Source organism: Dendrobates tinctorius, unplaced genomic scaffold (genome assembly GCF_039654945.1).
Source record: "Dendrobates tinctorius isolate UK_male_01 unplaced genomic scaffold, ASM3965494v1 ptg000070l, whole genome shotgun sequence".
NCBI lineage: Eukaryota > Metazoa > Chordata > Amphibia > Anura > Dendrobatidae > Dendrobates > Dendrobates tinctorius.
The window spans coordinates 12342268-12363707 of record NW_027361738.1 but is presented as its reverse complement, the minus strand read 5'-3'; positions in this window follow the sequence as shown (position 1 = coordinate 12363707).

Genomic DNA, 21440 nt, shown 5'->3' with positions numbered 1-21440 from the left:
CATATCCTATCCTAACTTGCCCTAGCATGTTGATCCAGAGGAAGGCAAAAAAAACCCATGTGGCAACAGTAAGCTTCACATTGGGGAAAAAAATTCCTTCCCGACTCCACATACGGCAGACTAGCTCCCTGGATCAACGCAATATTAAGGAGACTAGTGTATATACCCTGTAATATTATACTTTTCAAGAAAGGCATCCAGTCCCTTCTTAAATTTTTGTAGTGAATCACTCATTACAACATCATATGGCAGAGAGTTCCATAGTCTCACTGCTCTTACAGTAAAGAATCCGCGTCTGTGAGTATGCTTAAACCTTCTTTCCTCCAGACATAGAGGATGCCCCCTTGTCCCCGTCACAGGTCTAAGAGTAAAAAGATCATTAGAAAGGTCTTTGTATTGTCCCCACATATATTTATACATTGTAATAAGATCACCCCTAAGCCTTCGATTCTCCAAACTAAATAACCCCAAGTGTAATAACCTGTCTTGGTATTGCAGACCCCCTAGTTCCCTAATAACCTTGGTCGCTCTTCTCTGCACCCGCTCCAGTTCAGCTATGTCTTTCTTATACACCGGAGACCAGAACTGTACACAGTATTCTAAGTGTGGTCGCACTAGTGACTTATATAGAGGTAAAATTATGTTCTCCTCATGAGCATCTATGCCTCTTTTAATGCATCCCATTATTTTATTTGCCTTTGCAGCAGCTACTTGACTCTGGCCACTAAATGTGAGTTTGTCGTCCACCCATACACCCAGGTCTTTTCCAGTGACTGTTTTGCCCAGTGTTTTACAATTAAGCACATAATTATACAACTTGTTCGTTCTACCCAAGTGCATGACCTTACATTTATCCCCATTAAAGCTCATTTGCCATTTATCAGCCCAAGCTTCTAGTTTACATAAATCCTCCTGTAATATAAAATTGTCCTCCTCTGTATTAATTACCCTGCAGAGTTTAGTGTCATCTGCAAATATTGAAATTCTACTCTCTATGCCCCTACAAGGTCATTAATAAATATGTTAAAAAGAAGCGGGCCCAAAACTGACCCCTGTGGTACCCCACTGCTAACTGTGACCCAGTCCGAGTGTGCTCCATTAATAACCACCCTTTGTTTCCTATCCCTGAGCCAGCTCTTAACCCACCCACACATATTTTCCCCTATCCCCATTGTTCTCATTTTATGTATCAACCTTTTGTGTGGCACCGTATCAAAAGCTTTTGAAAAGTCCATGTACACCACGTCCACTGCATTCCCTTGGTCCAGTCCGGAACTTACCTCTTCATAAAAGCTTATCAGATTAGTCTGACAGGAACGGTCTCTTGTAAACCCATGTTGATATTGGGTCATAAGGTTATTCTTCTCCAGATACTCCAGTATAGTATCTCTTAGAAAACCCTCCAGGATTTTACCCACAGTTGAGGTTAAACTTACTGGCCTATAATTTCCAAGTTCAGTTTTTGTCCCCTTTTTGAATATTGGCACCACATTTGCTATACGCCAGTCCTGTGGTACAGACCCTGTTATTATGGAATCTTTAAAGATTAAAAATAGTGGTCTATCTATGACTGTGCTTAATTCCTGCAGTACTCATGGGTGTATCCCATCCGGGCCCGGGGATTTGTCAATTTTAGTGATTTGTAGATGCCGCCGTACTTCCTGCTGAGTTCCACTTTTGTTTTAGATGAGATAGCCAGAGATTGGTCTGGAGCCCATGTGGGCAATACCATGAAGATGCTTTTATGATGGAATGTGAAAGTGTCCCAGGAGCTGTTTTTCAGTATGAAAAGGCAGTATGTTGCTCCTACTTCTGTGAGCAGCCTACATGACCAAATAGTGTCCTTGTAAAGGCATTTTCAAGGGGCTGCCCACGTGGTCTCTATATGGCGACCAGAGGTTGGAATGAACCAATGGTGGCTAGAAAGGAGATCTATCCACTGATGAGTGCTGCCTTTGTCTTGGATACAATTATAGCTGGAGATCCTAGAACTATTTAAAGGTCTAACTGAGTCTATGTGCTTAAATAGAACCTTTCATGTCATGCTGCCTAAATCATTATTCTAAAATGTTTAGCGCTTCATTGAAAACTAGCTTGGAATGTGGAGCTGGGAACAAAGTGACTAAGGCTACTTTCACACTAGCGTCGGCCGACGTACGTCGCAATGCGTCGTTTTGGCGAAAAAACGCGTCCTGCAAAGTTGCACGCAGGATGCGTTTTTTCTCCATAGACTTGCATTAGCGTCGCATTGCGACGTATGGCCACATGTCGCATCCATCGTGCGACGGATGCGTCGTGTTTTGGCGGCCGCAACGCACACAAAAACGTTACATGTAACTTTTTTTGCGTCGTGTCCGCCATTTTCTACTGCCCATGCGTGGCCGAAACTCCGCCCCCTCCTCCCTGAACATTACAATGGGGCAGCGGATGCATTGAAAAACTGCATCCGCTGCCCCCGTTGTGCAAAACTTTCACAGCGTGCGACGGTACGTCGGCATGACGCAGTGCGACGTCTGTCGGCTGACGCTAGTGTGAAAGTAGCCTTAGCTGACTACTCACAGTGATGAGCAGGTCCTGATGGCTTCTGTCTGCCCAGTTCTAATTCATTGATTTGTGAGTCAAGCAGAGTTGTTTGGGCAGAAGATCACCTAATTTTTCTTTAAAGAGTTTAACAGGCCTAAAAAGTTATGAGATTAAATAATTTGAAAGATAGTGGAAATATAAAAAGTAGAGGTAAATTTAATTTAAGAAACAAAATTTTATTATTCATGGTTTGAAAAAAAAATCCAAAGAGAATAAAAAAAGTATTTTATTAATTTGGTGGCATTTAATATATTTAAGCATAGTATTGGTGGCTAAGTGAAAAGACTGGAAGGACCTGTGTGGTGAGTGAGTGTTATTTTGTTGGAAGAGGTGTCTCTGTTGTTTATGGCTGTTCACACATGCTGGTGTGTGAGTATGAGAAATCTGGTCAGCAGTTAAACATCTGTGCTGGAGGAAAGCAATTAAATGGTGTTAGTGTGAAAGGTGATTGATGGCATCTTATTTTCCATTTCTCAAGGACTCATCGGGTGAGGAGTTGTAGGTGGGTTGCATCGGTAGCTGTGTCTCTTTTGGGCTCGCTAGCTTTATGTGAGACACAGACCAATAAGTTGTATAAGATTGAAGACAGTCTCTGGATGCAAAAAATATTTTATTACATATTTTATAAATCATATTTGAATCTATTAATTTTTAAATCTTCCAGAATTGGGATCTGTCTGAGGTTTATCAGAACTGTTAGTATGCGCACACAACGTCTTTTTCAGGTGATTCTGGCTGGAAGCTACCATAATAATCTAAGCAAAATTGCTTCAAAAAATGAACATAATGGCCAATAATGGATCTTGTGCTGCACAGGAGCTAGCCGGGATCATCAGCTCCTGATCCTGACCAGCTTGATTGCTCATCCAATTTGCTCCTCCAATGCTGCAAAGGAAAATATGCCTTATGCAGCCTTATCAGAAATGCTACTAAAGTCAAATAAATATGGCAGACATCACCACACCTCTTCCAACCCATAATCCATTTTCATGTAACTGGCAGCACTGTTGAGAAAGTCAACTTTATTAACTTGGCATTGTGCAAAAATTTAGCAATTTTTCAAAGTTTTTTTTATGCCAAACAACTGTTACAAACACTTTGAGTAATCAGCCCTAAAGCTGCATGAAGCGTATGCCGAATATGCTACGGAAATGCTGCCGAAAATCTGGATCAAATATGTACTGTGTGCATAGCGTTACCATTTATTTATGATTAATTTAGATTGAGTGTAGATATTCTCTGGGAAAGTGGAAGAATATTTAGAATTGAGAGTCCTCAGTGGTTGACACCTTTTAATGGCTAACTGAAAAGATGGTAACAAATTGCAAGCTTTCGAGACTTTGTTACCTTTGTTTCAGTTAGCCATTAAAAGGTATCAACCACTGAAGACTCTCAATTCTAAATATTCTTCTATCTACTGGCTAACACGGTACAAAGATATATATCTTTCCTGTAGGAAAGTGGAGAAATCCAGCAATGGGGCCCTTAAAATGATATCTTTACTGAAGATCCATTAAAAACCCAATGTGGAATAGCATAAGCGTTTCTAACACAATGGGTATAAAATGATTAATGACATTGACTCAGAAACGCGTATGCTAATCCATATTGGATTTTTAATGGCTCTTCAATAATTATGTTATTTTAAGGACTTTTCCACTTTCCTGCATTGAATTATTGTCGTACTAAAAGGCTTTATCTGCGCATCAGGGATTTTTATTCCGTCAGTTAGCTGATTTTTTCTTTATTTCTACAGATATATACTAGTTACAGATATTACCATAGATCTCTCAGAATGTTCATATAAATGAACATTAGAACATTTGGTGACTTACTGTCACGATCCAGGTTGGATCTGACAGATTAAATGCACAAAGTAACCTTTTTTTTTCCCTTGGCTGTGTGCCAAAGGTGGTTTTGCCCCCAGTGGCCATTAGGGTCATTGCACTGTGGTGATTTCAGTTGTAGTTTTTCCCCCGGTGGCCATTAGGATCATTACACTCTGGTTACCTTAGTTTGTGCACATAATTATGTAACAGGTGTGATTGCTCTATAGGAGAGTGTCGGGTGTGTCAATCACGGTTGGTGATGAGTTCCTCATTTGCAAGCAAGCCTGGGTAAAGAATGGAGCTGAAGGAGAGTCACTGGCAGCCCAGTCAGAGTGCTGGAGTAGCAGCTATGGTGTCTGCAAGGAGGGCTGGCATGGATTGGTGGAGTGTCAGCTATGGTGTCTGCAAGGAGGGCTGGCATTGCTTGGTGGAGTGGCAGCTGTGGTGTAGACTTGCACTCAGAATGCTGGACACGGTTGCGGAAAGCTGGACTCAAAATGTTGGACTCTTTGGCAGAAAAGTTGGACTCATTTGCTGGACTCTGTTTTGGGACAGCTGCACGCCGGTGTGTACTCTGTTTGCTCCAAGGCTGCACTATGGTGCTGAGAAGATCCATTTCTGGACAGTGTACCCAAATGTCGGACACGGTGGAGGAAAAGATGCACGCAGGTGGTGGGCTCTGTTGCTGGGAGCGTAAGCAACAGAGCAAAGCTAAGTGGTGTTCCCCTGTTTTGTCACTTTTCCTTATGTGTGTTTAGTGCAGTGGTGGGATTAGTTTCCGCACTGACCAATTCCCTAGTGAGGGTTTAGGTGCAGGGCGAGTCAGGGTTTTGAGGTTCCTGATCGGTGCCCGGTGCGGAACCGGCCTAGGGAATGTTAGGAGTGTAGAGACACTGACTCAGGGGAGTGCAGGAGGTCTCCACTTCCCCGATCCCTATCGCAGGGCCACCATTGTTATTGTTACCCAGGTTTTCCCTATTCCCTTTGTCTTATTGTATTAGTTACCGGCCTGCGGGCTGCGTCACATAGGACAATTACACGTGCCGCGTCCTGTTGTACCAGTTACCAGCCTGCTGGCCGTGTCACTCAGGACGGGGCACGTGACACTTACCCTCCATGAAAACATAAAATACTTTATGGATCAGCGAAGCTTCCTTACAAGGGTAATTGTCTATCGCCCCCTCTGATATTTTTTTTCTGTTTTGTAATTTCACTACATTAGGCTGGTTTATTACAATCAGAATTATGAAAAGCACGTGTAATTACATGTCCCTGCAATGTATAATGTATCCATGGAAAAAAAATTCTTTTAGAATTGCACCGTATGTTTTGTCATGGTTTGTTCATACAATAATTGCTTCATTTGTATGGAATGGAAACGCTGCCCCACACAGTGAATAAAAATAGGTAAGAAGGTAACATATGTTTGATATTACATATTTTTTATTTCATTCCTGCGTGTTAGTGAGGCTTAATATAGACAGTAAAAATATCCTTGCTTTTTAGTTGTAAATTTACATAGACTTATAGCACACAGAATTTACATCATGTCTGAATGAAAGAGTAAATGCAGTGTTTAGTGTAAATCAGTACATCCCATTTGAAAAGTAAGATTTCAATCAATAGCTCATCAAACACATGAATTATTTCCAACATTTTGACAAGTTTCATATATATTTTTTAAGCCATGCCATGAAATTAACAATATAATTTTCATTACAAACACTTCAGTTTTTCTCAAATTAGTTGACACAAAAATGAATGTACCCCAAATCAAAAACTACTACATCTTGTATTTTCTATGACCTCTGTGTTTATTAAAGACAGCACCAAAACTTCTAGGCATAGAGTGAACAAGCTGGTGACATATTGCAGCATCTTTTTCCATTCTTCAAGAACGACCACTTTTAGAGCCTGAATGTTGGATGGAGAGTGATGCTCTACTTGTCTCTTCAGAATACCCCATAAGTGATGGGTTGGGTGCAGATAAGGATATATACTTTACCACTAAATCACTTTGACCCTGTTCTTTTTCAGAAATGCAACAGATGTGAGTTTTGAATCATTGTAACATCTTCTCACAGTACAGAGCAGTACATCTGTAAATTTATGATACCATCAATAAAATGTAGCTTCCCAACAACAGCAGCACTCATGTAGCCCCACATAAGGACACTGCCACCACTGTGCTTTATGTAGGCTCTATATATTTTTTGTACTTCTCACCTTTGTGACGTCACACAGTTTTGAAGCCATCAGTTTCTAAATCATTTATTTTAGTCTCATCACTCCAGATAATATCATCCTAGATGTCTTCATATTTATTGACCTTATTGAGCAGAGTCTAAAGGACCATACATTAAACTAAAGATGGCTGAACTTGCTTGATATTAGCAGGATCGGCCAACAGTCTAATGTGTAAGGGGGTACCCTGACTCTTCCCCAAAATACAATGTTGGAGAGACAAGGGTCACACAGTTTGAATTGTAGCACCCAATATGAAGATGGCTGACAGCGACTATCTCCACTTTTCCCTTTGAAACCATAATTGCTTGGCCAAGCCAAAGATTCCTGTCTACAGGAAAGGCAGGAGAGATAACTGCCTCTAGAATAATCGTGCAACTGACAACTCTCTGATGTGTATGAGGGCTTTAGGGTGCCAGAAAATTTGTACCTACTGTACCAGTATCTCAGATGTAAATCCATATGATGAAGAGTATAAATTTATTTATTACACTATTGTTATCTATAAGATACCAATAAAATTTTAAAACACATGATGATAATGCCTTTAACCCTTAGTTTGAGGATTCTGAATGTAATTCTTTTGTAGACCCTCTGAAAATTCAATCAGGCTCTATTTCAATCAGTGTTGCTGTGTGAAGTCATGGCTTATATATGGTATTTCATTAATTGTGAACTCTCATTTTTGTCACTTAGAACTAAAGCTCCATATTATGTTTAAATACACTCTGTGAAGTAAAAGATATGTTTTCTAACTATTCTTCTTTTATTGTACTTTTAACTGGATATTGCAGTATATTGTATTGTAACTGGCTTCATTTTATTTTTGATCTTTTATTTGTATGCATTGAGTTTTTGTCCTTTTTGTTTACACTTAGTCATTTTTAACCATTTCCCATCATCTCACTGTCTTTTAAAGTTCTAATGCATGATGTCGATTTTCCTTAGGGTACGATCACACTGGCGTATAAAAGGCCGAGCGCTATGCAATGTTTTACCGATTAGCACTCTACCCAATTTTATACTATAGGGCAGTGCAGATCTGCTCTGCATGAGGAAACAGTCCAGCATTATGTGAGTGGATCTGATTGGACCATGTACAGCCATACAAAACTATGGGGGCGCATGAAACATCGGACTGCACACGAATGTAATCCCAGTGCAGTCCAATGTACGCTCAAAGAGATAATGTAAAAGATGGAGAAATTAAATTCTTCATCTACTCGGCACCTCTGCTGCTATTCTCTCATGCAAGAGAATCTGATCCAATTAAGATGACATTTGGATCAAACCTTGACATAATCTGCCTGATTCTCCCACATGAGAGAATATATGGAAGTGTGCTTGTGCCCTCAGGGCGTGAAAAAGTGTTTGCAGCTTTCCCTAAAAATCATGGTGCCGGGAATCCTTTTCTCATGCCCTATTAAAAGCATGGTCATAGTGAAGTTGGACATTGTGGGGGTTATAAATTTTCTATCATTGTGACTTTTGTGACTCACACAATTACGTTAACACATTATTTACACTGCAAAGTTCATTGTGTCCTGGCCACTTTGTTTGGCCTTAACGTCAGGCCGGTTTCACATGTCCGTTTTACATTCTGAGTATGGACCACGATCCACATATTTTCAGGTGTCCCGATCTGAATTTGCCTTGTAGGCATATATGGGGCTGCTGACTTTTGGTCTTGAGACTCACGGCCAATCCATACATTGTAGTCTGTACATGGACCAAAAAACAAAGACATGTGAAACCAACCTTACATATTTTCAATCATCTCTTGGCTTTTGTCATAGGTAACCATTACTACAGCTACCTATGCTTTTCAAAAAGGAAAACTGTGGGCTCCTACAAACTTAGAATAATGCTTATCCATTAAAGAGCGAATGATAAAATGTCTTCACCCATTTTTTTCTTAAACAAGGGTGTCTTGATATTTAGAGTAAGGATACAAAAAAAGGAATTGAAACTGCACACTCCTCAGCACAGATACTTTCTGGCTCTTTACAATGGATACCGAGGTGTCTCATAATTTAAATTATTATATTTTCTTATTCTCTGAATTAATGCTTTACTTCAACATTGTTTTTTGTGGCAAAGTTTCATAGTTTTACAGTTTTAAAGTTGAAAGAAGACACAAGTCCATGTTGCTCAATCTGTAACCTAACATGTTGAGTCAATTAAAGACAAAAAACCCATGATGCAGTTGTCAATTGCCCCAAATTAGGAGAAAAATTCCTTCTCGACTCCACATACGGAAATCAGACTAGTTCCATAGAGCAACGTCCCTTGGTAATGTCTAGCACTCATAACCTGTAATATTATATCAAGACCCTCCTTGTACTTTTTTAGTGAATCAACCAATACAACATTTTGTAGTAGAGAGTTCAATAACATCACCGCTTTTACAGTAAAGAATCAAGTCTGATAATGATTAAGCCTTCTTTCCTCTAAACGTAGAGGATGTCCCCTTGTCATTGTTGTGGGGTTAGATTTGTACTAAATGTCCAACTGGGGGTCTGTATGTGGGGGAGACCGGACAAAAACTGAGAACAAGGATGAATTCTCATTGCCACACAGTAAGTGAAAAAAGAATGGATCTACCTGTGGCAAAATATTTTTTTATGCCTAATCACAGCACCATGGACATGAAATTACTGGTATTGAAAAGTAACTTCACATCCCAGAGAGAGAGAAGAGTCTGGGAGTACAAACTCATGACGACCTTTGACACTCTCAGTGCAGGAATGAATATGTGGCATGGATTTATGTCTTTTTACATCAATTAAGGAATTTGCTCCTAAGACCTTGTGGCATCACAAGACAGAACCAGACCCCAATCAGAGGATAATAAAACTTTCACTCCTTATCTATGGACTGGTCCAATATTTATGGCCATAAAGGTCTATCACTCCCCCATAATGATAGTTCTGCTTCACGTCACTTGTCTTATCTATTGCATTTTTTCTGTGCTGTGTTGTGCATAAATATGTGATTTTTCAGATGTTGTATTAGTCTAGCCTGATGAAGAGACCTGAGTAGTCTCGAAAGCTTGCAATGTGTTACCATCTTTTCAGTTAGCCATTAAAAGGTATCAACCACTGAGGACTCTCAATTCTGAATATTTTTCTATCTACTGGCTAACACGGTACAAAGATATACATCTTTCCTGTATCATTTAGTCAATAATTATATCTGAGTTTAAGAATAATCTCATTTTCTTATTAATAATAATATTAATGCAAGCAACAGACACGAACAGAAAACTTTAAATAACAGCAGAGATAAGACAACAGTGTAGTTTATGATCTGCCAGAGATGTGCCCAGTGCTTGACCCAATGAACTGCATGACATATTATGGCAGGTTGATGGTGGTTGTCAAGGTGCCTGCCGTGTTTTCCCAGTAAAAGAATGCATGTAACATCTCAAAGTATATATAGAGAAAGGAAGAGATCCCTTTGATCTCCAAAGTATACATTTGCCATTTATCCTTCCATTCACAAAGCATATGTGCTCTTTCACCATATTCATGTCATGTCTATAGAAAATGCCTTACTCTTCTGTACACAAGCTTGTCTATTCAAGAACATTTACTCTTGCTTTTATTTTCAGTCAAGGAGATATGACTGCCAAGTGTCAATACCCTACAGCATGACTGGGCTCATGAAGAAAGAAATGTATAGAAAGTGATTGTATAAACAAGAAGTAACCAGTTAACTAAACACAAGATAATCTGCAGTGTTGATTGACAGGGCAACACAAATCTTTATAAATCCAGGACAACCAATGTTCATTTTTGACAATCCGTCAGGAGATCGCCCCTGAAGAGCTGCAGGTGTTGTTATGTAAACAGAAAATATCACCGCCTGCAAAACCAGAACGAATGCTGCTATATGGTGACTCAGTATTTAAACATGGGAAAGTTCCTCTGAGTTAGAAAACTTTGACTTATTGGTCAGGAGTCAGGACCACCATGGTGAGATCACAACACACCTAAGTGAGGATTCTAAACCCCAATGCCCAAAAAGTATCATTTCTCCTTGCTGGGAATGACATGCTAAGCATGTCCCCAATGCAAAATTCCTCTCTTCATGCCAAAATGGAAAACTGCTCTTGTGATAACAATTTATTTGAATCACCAGGATGTAATGTTACCGTTCCTCTTACAGCGTCTGTTACAACCTCTTTAATATTTACAGTATATCTAGAAGCTAAATCTTTCATCACATTACAAGTATTAATTTTAATACAATTTGAACAATAACACCATGAACCGTTCAGGAAGTAGGCTTTGTTTCTTTCTCTCTTTTTTTTATTTGTATCATTCAAATTTGAGCCATATGAACTATTTGCTCCACCAGCAATCTTGCCAATGGGCAAATTTCCTATTTTAGAGCCATATTTGCTCAAAGCAGTACAATGCCTTCGGAAATAGTCTTCTATTCTTTTATATTTGTACATTATAGCTTTATAAAGTAATGGAGATATGGCAGAATTTCACATTTTCTCAGATTTGTTCTTCTCCTCCTATGTATTAATAAAACATTACTAAACCATTACCATATTGTAAGAGGGTGGATAATGCCTCTTTCACACTTCAGTTTTTTGTGTCAGTTAAAATCCGCCAAAAAGGCGGAAAAGCGGATCCATTCGTACCTGATGTGAACGGATGCCACAGGATCCGTTTTTTGACGGATTCGCAGAATGAAGAATTTTAAAGGAACCGCTGGCCGGGAAAGAGAGAGAGAGAATTTTTTTCGTCCGCCAGAAAGGATTTCAGGGTTAATTTTCTCCCTGACTTCCTTTCTCCGGGCATGCGCACTGGAAAATGCGGATCCAACAACAAAAAAAAGTTGCATGGTCCGTCCAGGCATGCCGGCGGATGGAAAAAATTTGGCGGATCCTCACAAAAATGGATCCAACGGATGGCCATCCGTCAAGATCTGCCAGTAATGCAACTCAATGGGGAAAAAAACAGACCCGCAAAAAAATGGCGGATCCGTTTTTTTCAAAACCTGGCGGATTTTGACTGATGGTCAAAAACGGAAGTGTGAAAGAGGCCTAAGGAGTCATGTCTCCCTCATGAAGACATGTGCTGAAAGTTATTTTGTGTTGTTCTATCTGTGTATATTCGTTGTTTGTGTCAGGTTCTGGCAGTGTTAACTGGAAGGCCGACCACTGGGGGGAGGGGAAAAAGGCGACCCTATACGGGAACCAATGAGAAAGTTTTAGGGATATAGGCAGTAAGTAGTTGGTGTTGGAGAGGAGGTGAAAGGGAGAGGACAGGTGGATGAGTGGTTGAACTACAAAACTCAGCATGAAGAAGGACTAGTTACACAGGCGGCAGGACATCACAGGCAAGTTGGGACCCCTGCAAGAGGAAAGCTTATAAGTCCGGGAAATGTACTGTCCAGTGACAAGTATACCTTGAGACAAGGTAGCACCATGCTGTGTGTGCTGAAATAGGGAGCAACATCTCTACGAGCGGCTCCTGGGGCTGATATAAGTAAGGACATAGGGTACCTGGACCATAGCAACACAATAGAATCTGTATGACCTCACACCTAGGAAAAAGCAGGCATTCTAAACTTCTCCTAGTTCCTTTGCAGTACCTGTTGCTGGAAATAAGATGCTAACTGTGACTCTGGGAAAGGAGCCGGTGTATTGCAAGAAGGGTGATGATGAATGCTTATCCTATTACTCCATGTTCACCAGTTTGGCCATGCATAAAAAGAACATTGTTTGATAAAACTGGTCTACCTTCCTTATTGAAAGACTTAAAAGGAGTTGGACTGCCCCATGTATATCAGAATTAATGGTGGAAGCATCAGATTCTGGTGTAATGTCGCACAAGAACAACCTGGGCCTCTTTGACCTTTCCCGGCACCTGCGCACTGCAGTACTTTGCTCTGCCTGCAACAGGGCAGAGAAGTACGCCTGTGCAGGAGCGCGATGCCGGGGAGCAATGAAGTAAACAGGAGGGCGGCGGCGCAAGGAGATGGGAGGCACTGGACCAGGACCTGAGACACCCATCGGACCGGACCGCCCCCCCCGGGTGAGTATAATAAAAGTTATTTTTCTTATCTTTCAGGTCGGATCGGGGCTTATCTACAGCATTATAGAATGCTGTAGATAAGCCGTGAAAGGCACTGGCTGTATCTTATAGCGGCCAAAACAGGTGACAGGTTCCCTTTAAGTTATAGGTGAAGAAGAATTTTATCCTTTTTAAGATTTCTTTTTGTTACAATATTTCCATGTGATTTTCTTTTATAAAAAGTGGGGAAGTGTAGGTTAAAGAGAAATGGTCATCATGAAAATGCAGTCCAATCTGCTGGCACCATATTATAGACATGGGGAGCTTAATAGATTAATATATAATTTTGTGAGAAATTATTCTGTATAACCTGTTTTAATAATTTAATCCTCTGCTCTTTCTGGGATTTTCGGTCCAGTGAACATTCCTACCAGTGAGTGGCAGCTTTCTTTATATAAGCCTGCATATAGAGCTAGCTGTCAATCACTGATTGGACCTCCCACTGGACTGAAAATCCCAGAAAAATCAGAGGTTTAAATAGATAAAACACAAGTTATGCTGAATCTTTTCTTACAAATCTATATATCAATCTGCTCAGGTGCTCCTGCTCTATAATATAGCACCTTCAGATTGGACGGGATTTTCATGGTGACAGATTCTCTTTAAGTATCAAGCACTATATATATAGTTATGAGGCTAAACACACCAGTGAAGGTGAACCAGAACTGAATCTCTCATTGCTCATTCATGAGTGAACTTGGGAAATCTGAACATATTTTGGCATCAGAAATAACATTCATCATTGCTGTCATTGTCAAGTTTAGGAGTTATCCTGAGTGACTCAGAAGTGGCCGTCAAATAGTTTGACGCATTCAGAACTAATAGCTATAGGAAAAGGCGATGGAAAATGAGCCAAGACTATTGATATTCCACTTACTAATGTAAGTTATTTCCATTTAGGATGCAGGACCAGTCTTAGTAAACAAGGGCCAACTGACAGTAAGTACTGAACGAGTTTCTCTGTAAAACCCCTATCCCGTATATACAGAAGAAAACCTAGACTCAAATATAGAGAAAGGGAAATTGTAGAAAAAATAGCTTTAGTGGGAATTGATTCTGTATCTTACAGGCAAAATGCCAACATAGACATTTTAACAAGACATCATTTTCTGCAAACCTGAATAGTAGAATAATTCCATCACTGAAGTAAATTACTGATAGCTTATCTGGCTAGTGCTGAAAGGAATATTTTGTGTATATTGGGTGTAGCTGTGCAATGATCAGGTAGCAGAGATGAGCAAAACTTTGAAACTCAAATTCGACAGCTTCGCTGAATTTTTCACAAAAACTAAATTCACAGCAAATTGATTTATTGAACTACAGGTACTCTAATTGCTCTAAAAAGATAGGACAGGATTGTATCCAGCCATTTCAAATTTTTTAATGCAAACGCCAACTTGGGTAAACAGATGGTTAACGGTTTTTCACTGCTGTGCTTTCACACACTTTTGCACACTTTCTGTAGAATTTGATCACTGTTTTATGACTTTCCATCTCCATGGCCAAGCTGTGAGCTGAGACATCCACTCATTTCCAGATTCCCCACAAAATGGCTACTGTATTCCCTGCCTTGGTTTTTATAAATTCTATGATAGGTTTTCTTGATTGGCCTTCCTATATCATGTGATCGATGCAGTGCAGTTTTGGGAAGGCAGCTCCTGAGATCAAGTGAGCCTTCTCTGCCTGATGCAATCTTCTGCAATGTGAAATGAATCGCAAACTGTTTGAAATCTCTGGGGCCATCAAATCACTAAAAATTCAGCACGAATTTGATTTACACTGACATGTACACAATTATTGAAATGCTCTTAATACATGTTATCAAGAGTACAGAGCAAATGAAAATGTGTTTGCTGTCTGTAATCATGTCAACACATGCATCTGCACAGGACCTAATACAAAGCCGTAGATTTATCTAGATCAGTGATGTTCACGCCAGTCTGGATGAGGGGCATTTTGAAATCAGATATTACTAATTCATGAATAGATGCATGCCTCTGAATGAATCAGGCATATCTGACAAGTGGTGTGTGCCTCGCTACAAATCTTATTCCAGACCAAAAAGAAAATGGAGCCAGGAGCAATAAATAAAATATAAGATTTTTTATTGTTATACTCAATAAAATACAATTTTGAGAAAAATTAGTGTGAGAAATTCAAAATAAGGGAATCAGCGACACCCAGTTGCCACACAGAGGTTTAGGTAATAGTACAAATCGCGATATCTAGACAAAGGTATATGGCAATAACAGAAAAACGACTCTCTCTATATTATCCCTCTTACTCCAGGCAGAGACTGTAATGAGATTTCTGATGTTAGGCACACCACTGCTCAACATGAATTAGACTGACTGTGCCATCACACCCCTTTTCTGCCCAAGTACTGCCCACTTGGTCGGTACTGGGCAAAACTGATGTGAAAACAGGTAAAGTCGCAGTGTTTTTGCACAACTCCATGTTGTACAAAAATTTCTTGACTGCTCAAATCACTTTGATGAATTGAGGTCTAAGTGTATTTGTTTCCATGTTTCTGGAGCATTTTATCACGCTTACCCTTATCTGCAGGAGTGTAGCGTGACTGGTCAGCGGTCCCGGCGTTGGGGAAGGAACTCAGACCACGGGGCTGTCATAGGAACCAGTGCAGGAGCACAGCTTGGGAGGTCGCAGGACCTGTGGAGGGGGCGGAGCGCTTGCAGAAGCACTCAGAGGCTGCAGGACCTAGCACCACGTGACCTGTGACGTCAGAGGGGGCGGAGCTTATCGCAGGCACGCTGAAGTGACAGGCAGAGGGCTCAGAGAGCCAGGGGTTTATACAGTAGCGATAGTCAGGCTATCCAGAAGTCATACACAGGAGAATCAATGCGGTACAGAGTCAGGCAGAGCAAGAATGGTCAGAGAAGCAGGAGGTCAGACACGGGTCGGGCTGCACAGTACAAAATCAGAAAGTCAGAGAGTAGTCTAGGGGAGCCAAAGGTCAGAACACGGGTCGAGCAGGACAGTACCAAATCAGGAAGCCAAGAGACAAAAACCAAAATCCAGACCAGGTCATACACACCACAAACACGGAAACAGGCGAGAGGCACTTAGCAAAGGCAGGGTCGGACACACTCAAGTATGAAGTATAAACGACAGGGAAGGTTGCTCGCCTGTGGCCATAAATACACTCCCTGAGACCAAAGAGAGGCTCCAACCATTAACCCTTCACTTGTCAGACCAAAATTCCAGATACCATGATATTAACCCTTCGCTTGTCAGACCAAAATTCCAGATACCATCACACATTTGTGTATATGTGTTCATGTTGACTGTGCTTTATAGACTAAAGGGCCCGTTATACATAGTGATATCGCTAGCAATATCGCTGTAACGTCACTGGTTTTGTGATGCAGCAGCGATACTGCTAGCGATATCGTTACATGTGATACTTACCTCCGACCAGCTCCCCCGCTGGCTATCGCTGATCGCGCGAGAACGTCCTGGACCGTTTCTCGTCGGGTGCTTCCTGTGGCGCCAACGAGCGACGCGTGGACGCGGGCGGGAGGATGTCAGGATCGCCGCGTCTGACAGGTAAGTAGCGACCCCCGACCCCTGCTATGTCACTGGTGAGATCTGCCTGTGTGGCAGCTCACTAGCGACCACTTAGCGATGCACCAGTGATCCATATGGTTGTCGGGATCGCTGGTGCATCGCTAAGTGTAACGGTACCCTAAGGCTAGTTTCACACTTGCTTTTTTTTGCAGCGCGTTTTTCCCGCAAAAAAACGCATTGAAAAAACGCATACAAAAGCATACAACTGCTGCGTTTTTTTCAAGCATTTTTATGAGCATGCATGAAAAAAACGCAGCGTTTTTATGCGTTTGTATGCGTTTTTAGTGCGTTTTTACCGCGTTTGCGTTTTTTTCCAACATTAGGTGGCCCCTCACACTAACCCAAACCATGACTTTACTAACCCTAACCCTGACCCTAACCCTAACCCTGACCCTAACCCTAACCCTAACCCTGACCCTAACCCTTAACCAAATCATACTTAACCCTAACCCAAACCCTAAACCCTAACTAACCCTAACCCTAACCCTAACCCTGACCCTAACCCTAACCCTAACCCTAACCCTAACCCTAACCCTGACCCTAACCCTTAACAAAACCATACTTAACCCTAACCCTGACCCTGACCCTAACCCTGACCATAACCCTAACCCTAACCCTGACCCTAACCCTAACCCTAACCCTAACCCTGACCCTAACCCTTAACCAAACCATACTTAACCCTAATCCTGACCCTAACCCTGACCCTAACCCTTAACAAAACCATACTTAACCCTAACCCTGACCCTAACCCTAACCCTAACCCTAACCCTGACCCTAACCCTAACCCTAACCCTAACCCTGACCCTAACCCTTAACCAAACCATACTTAACCCTAATCCTGACCCTAACCCTGACCCTAACCCTTAACCAAACCATACTTAACCCTAACCCTGACCCAAACCCCAACCCTAACCCTGACCCTGACCCTAACCCTAACCCTAAACCCCCTTAACTAACCCTAACTCTAACCCAAACCCCTAAATTCCATGGTTAAAAAAAAAAAACGCATATGCAAAAAAACGCATACATGAGCATGCCAGTGCGCACATATGAGCATCCATAGGCTATAATGGCCATTTTTAGCGCAAAACGTGCGCATATGTGCGCATGCGCTTTTTTGCAGGGCCAAAAAATGCAACATGCTGCGTCTGGAAAATACAAACGCACACCCCAAAAAAACGCAGCGCATGAAAATCGCATACATGCGCTTACAAGCGCGCAGGTATGCGCACCCATGTTAAATATAGGGGAAAAAACGCATGCGCACATATGCGTTTTTTTCCAGCGCTAAAAAACGCAAATGTGAAACCAGCCTAAGACTCCTGAAGATCATATTTTATACAAAGCTGATATAGTGCATATTCCTTGCTGGTGTAACAAAATGAATACTGACTAATGCAAGTCATACTAAATATAAAATATGTTGGCTGCATAAAGAGCACAATATTTGATAGCAATAGCAAAAAATATACAAGATAAATAGGAATTCAATACAGGCTTAAAAATGGAACATTGTACCATTGCAAAGCTGGTTAAACAACATTTCTACAAAACTGTCATATTAAGAGGTATAGTTAAAAAGGTCATGGGAAACATTAAATCTATTGTTTTTTTGTGTGACATACACAAAGCATTTTTAATTCTGTTGAAATTGCAAGACTATATTGAAATGTTCAAGCAACTTTTGGTATACTGTAAGTGGCTCATCTATATTTAGGCTGTGCTATTTTTACAGGATGTGTGCACTTTAACAACCATTCTTACCATTTTCTCCCATTCCACCAAAGGGTTAAACATCAATCTTTCTCTACTAGGACTGCAGAAGATAATAACTAATTAATTCAACTAATTAATGCAATTAGACGAATTAAGAAGATCCAATCCACAGCACAGCTCATAAAAACATAAAAAGCCTCTTAGGCAGTAATCACAGTTTTTTTCTTCTGACCCTACAGGTACAAGTTTCTACATACAGTTTCTTAGCTCTGACATACACCTAGGATGACTGCCATAATTTTTTGCTGCGTTTTGTACAGACAGTTGAGGGCCTGTTTCTTAGGCTATGTTCACATGTTATTATATAGCAAGGTGAGTGCAAATAATAATAAAATAAAACTTTAAATGATGCCAATTTTAAAAAGGTCACCAACACAAAAAAATTCTAAAAACACCAATGACTGCCTAGTCACAGTATTTGACTATAATTACACCACAGTGGTGGGGAAAGAAGTCAAGTAAGAATCTTATTAAAACCAGATGGCTTACATGACAATGGAAAAAAGGAGGGTAGTTTATGGCACAACCAACTGGATAAAAACTGTAAGTTTATTGAATCACGTTAAAAGTCCATAAAAGTTATAAAACCTCAACACCTTATGCATTTCTGGCTTAATAAGACTCCCTTAATCATTAAAGGCATCCTAGTAGACCAGAAATGCCTAAGGTGTTGAGTAGTGTTGAGCATTCCGATACTGTAAATATCGGTTATCGGCCGATATTCGCTGCATCGGAATTCCGATACCAAGTACCGATATTTTTACAATATCGGATACCGGAATCGGAAGTTCCCATAATGCAATGAGCCACTGTTGTGGCTGTGATTGGCTGCTGAAATGATGTCATCATGATGCGTGGTCTGTGCGCATCACGATGCGCGGTCTGTGCGGGCCTGCCGGGGGTCTGTGCGGGCCTGTCGGGGGTCTGTGCGGGCCTGCCGAGGGTCTGTACGGGCCTGCCGGGGGTCTGTGCCAGCTACCAGGGGTCTGTGCGGACTGCCGGGGATCTGTACGGGCCTGCCGGGGGTCTGTACGGGCCTGCTGGGGGGCTGTGCCGGCTGCCGGGGGTCTGTGCGGACTGCCGAGGGTCTGTGCGGGCCTGCCGGGGGTCTGCGCGGGCCTGCCGGGGGTCTGTGTGGGCCTGCCGGGGGTCTGTGTGGGCCTGCCGGTGGTCTGTGCGGGCTGCCGGGGGTCTGTGCGGGCTGCCGGGGGTCTTTGTGTCTGTGTGCAGGCATCGTCTGATGGGACTACAAGTCCCATCGGGCTTTGCCTGCTGCAATGACAGTGGTTGACACATTAGCCAATGATGGGACAGTAGTAGTCCCATCATCCGGCTAATGTGTTGAAAGTAAAAAAAATATATATACATACTACATACATACTACATATATACAACATTCATACAACATACATACATACTACATACATACTTCATATATACTACATTCATACAACATACATACATACTACATATATACTACATTCATACAGCATACATACATACTACATACATGCTACATACATACTACATATATACAACATTCATACAACATACAGTACATACATACATAGTACATGTTACATATATACTACATTCATACAACATACATACTACATACATACTTCATATATACTGCATTCATACAACGTACATACATACTACATACATACTTCATATATACTACATTCATACAACATACATACATACTACATATATACTACATTCATACAACATACATACCTACTACATACATACTACATATATACTACATTCATACAACATACATACATGCATACTACATACATACTACATATATACTACATTCATACAACATACATACATACTACATATATACTACAGTCATACAACATACATACATACTACATTCATACAACATACATACATACATACTACATACATACTACATTCATACAACATACGTACATACATAATACATACTACATACGTACATACAACATACATACAACATGCCACAGACATACAAAATACATACTACATACATACTACATACAATACATTCATACATTCACACAATACATACATATAGACATACAGTACATATAACATAGAGTACATACTCACCATCACTTGTCACTTTGTTCCCCGAAGCCAGTGTCAACTATAAAAAATATGAAAAAAACAAACTAGCAATATACTCCCTGATCCGCAGAAATCCACAATTGTCCCATGACGATCTCCTGCACTGCATCACTGAGGGGTTACTATAGTTCACTGGTCTCACTTTATGGCAAAAGCTGCGTGGGAACTTTCTCACACAGCAATGCCAAAAGTGAGACTAGGGACTATTTTTTTACAGTGGTGGAGGAATACAGTGTGGAAAGATACCTACCTCCCGTCATTGTATTCCAGGGGCCCCTAGAGAGCGGTCGCATCAGCTGATGCTGCTCTTCTCCACGGGAGATCGTCGTGGGACACTCGTGGATTTCTGCGGATCAGGGAGTATATTGCTTGTTTGTTATTTTCATATTTTTTATAGATGACACTGGCTTCGGGGAACAAAGTGACAAGTGATGGTGAGTATGTACTCTATGTTATATGTACTGTATGTCTATATGTATGTATTGTATGAATGTATGAATGTATTGTATGTAGTATGTCTGTAGTATGTATGTAGCATGTATTTTGTATGTCTGTAGCATGTTGTATGTATATTGTATGTATTTAGTATGTGCTATGTATGTATGTATGTTGTATGAATGTAGTATATATGTAGTATGTATGTTGTATGAATGTAGTATATATGTAGCATGTACTATGTATGTATGTATGTTGTATGAATGTAGTATATATGTAGTATGTAGTATGCATGTGTGTATGTTGTATGAATGTAGTATGTATGTAGTATGCATGCATGTATGTTGTATGAATGTAGTATATATGCAGTATGTATGTAGTATGTATGTATGTTGTATGAATGTTGTATATATGTAGTATGTATGTATGCTGTATGAATGTAGTATATATATAGTATGCATGTAGTATGTATGTTGTATGAATGTAGTATATATGAAGTATGTATGTAGTATGTATGTTGTATGAATGTTGTATATATGTAGTATGTATGTATGTATGTTGTATGAATGTAGTATATATGTAGTATGTATGTAGTATGTATGTATGTTAAAACTAAAAAAAAGATATGAACTCAAGTAGACAAAATATAACAATCTTTATTACATGTAAAAATACATACATTACATAAATATTAAAAAGGTGGGATACCCAATTAGAAATACCACCACCCACAAGTCCACTACAAAAGGATATACCAAAAGCCAAGGCA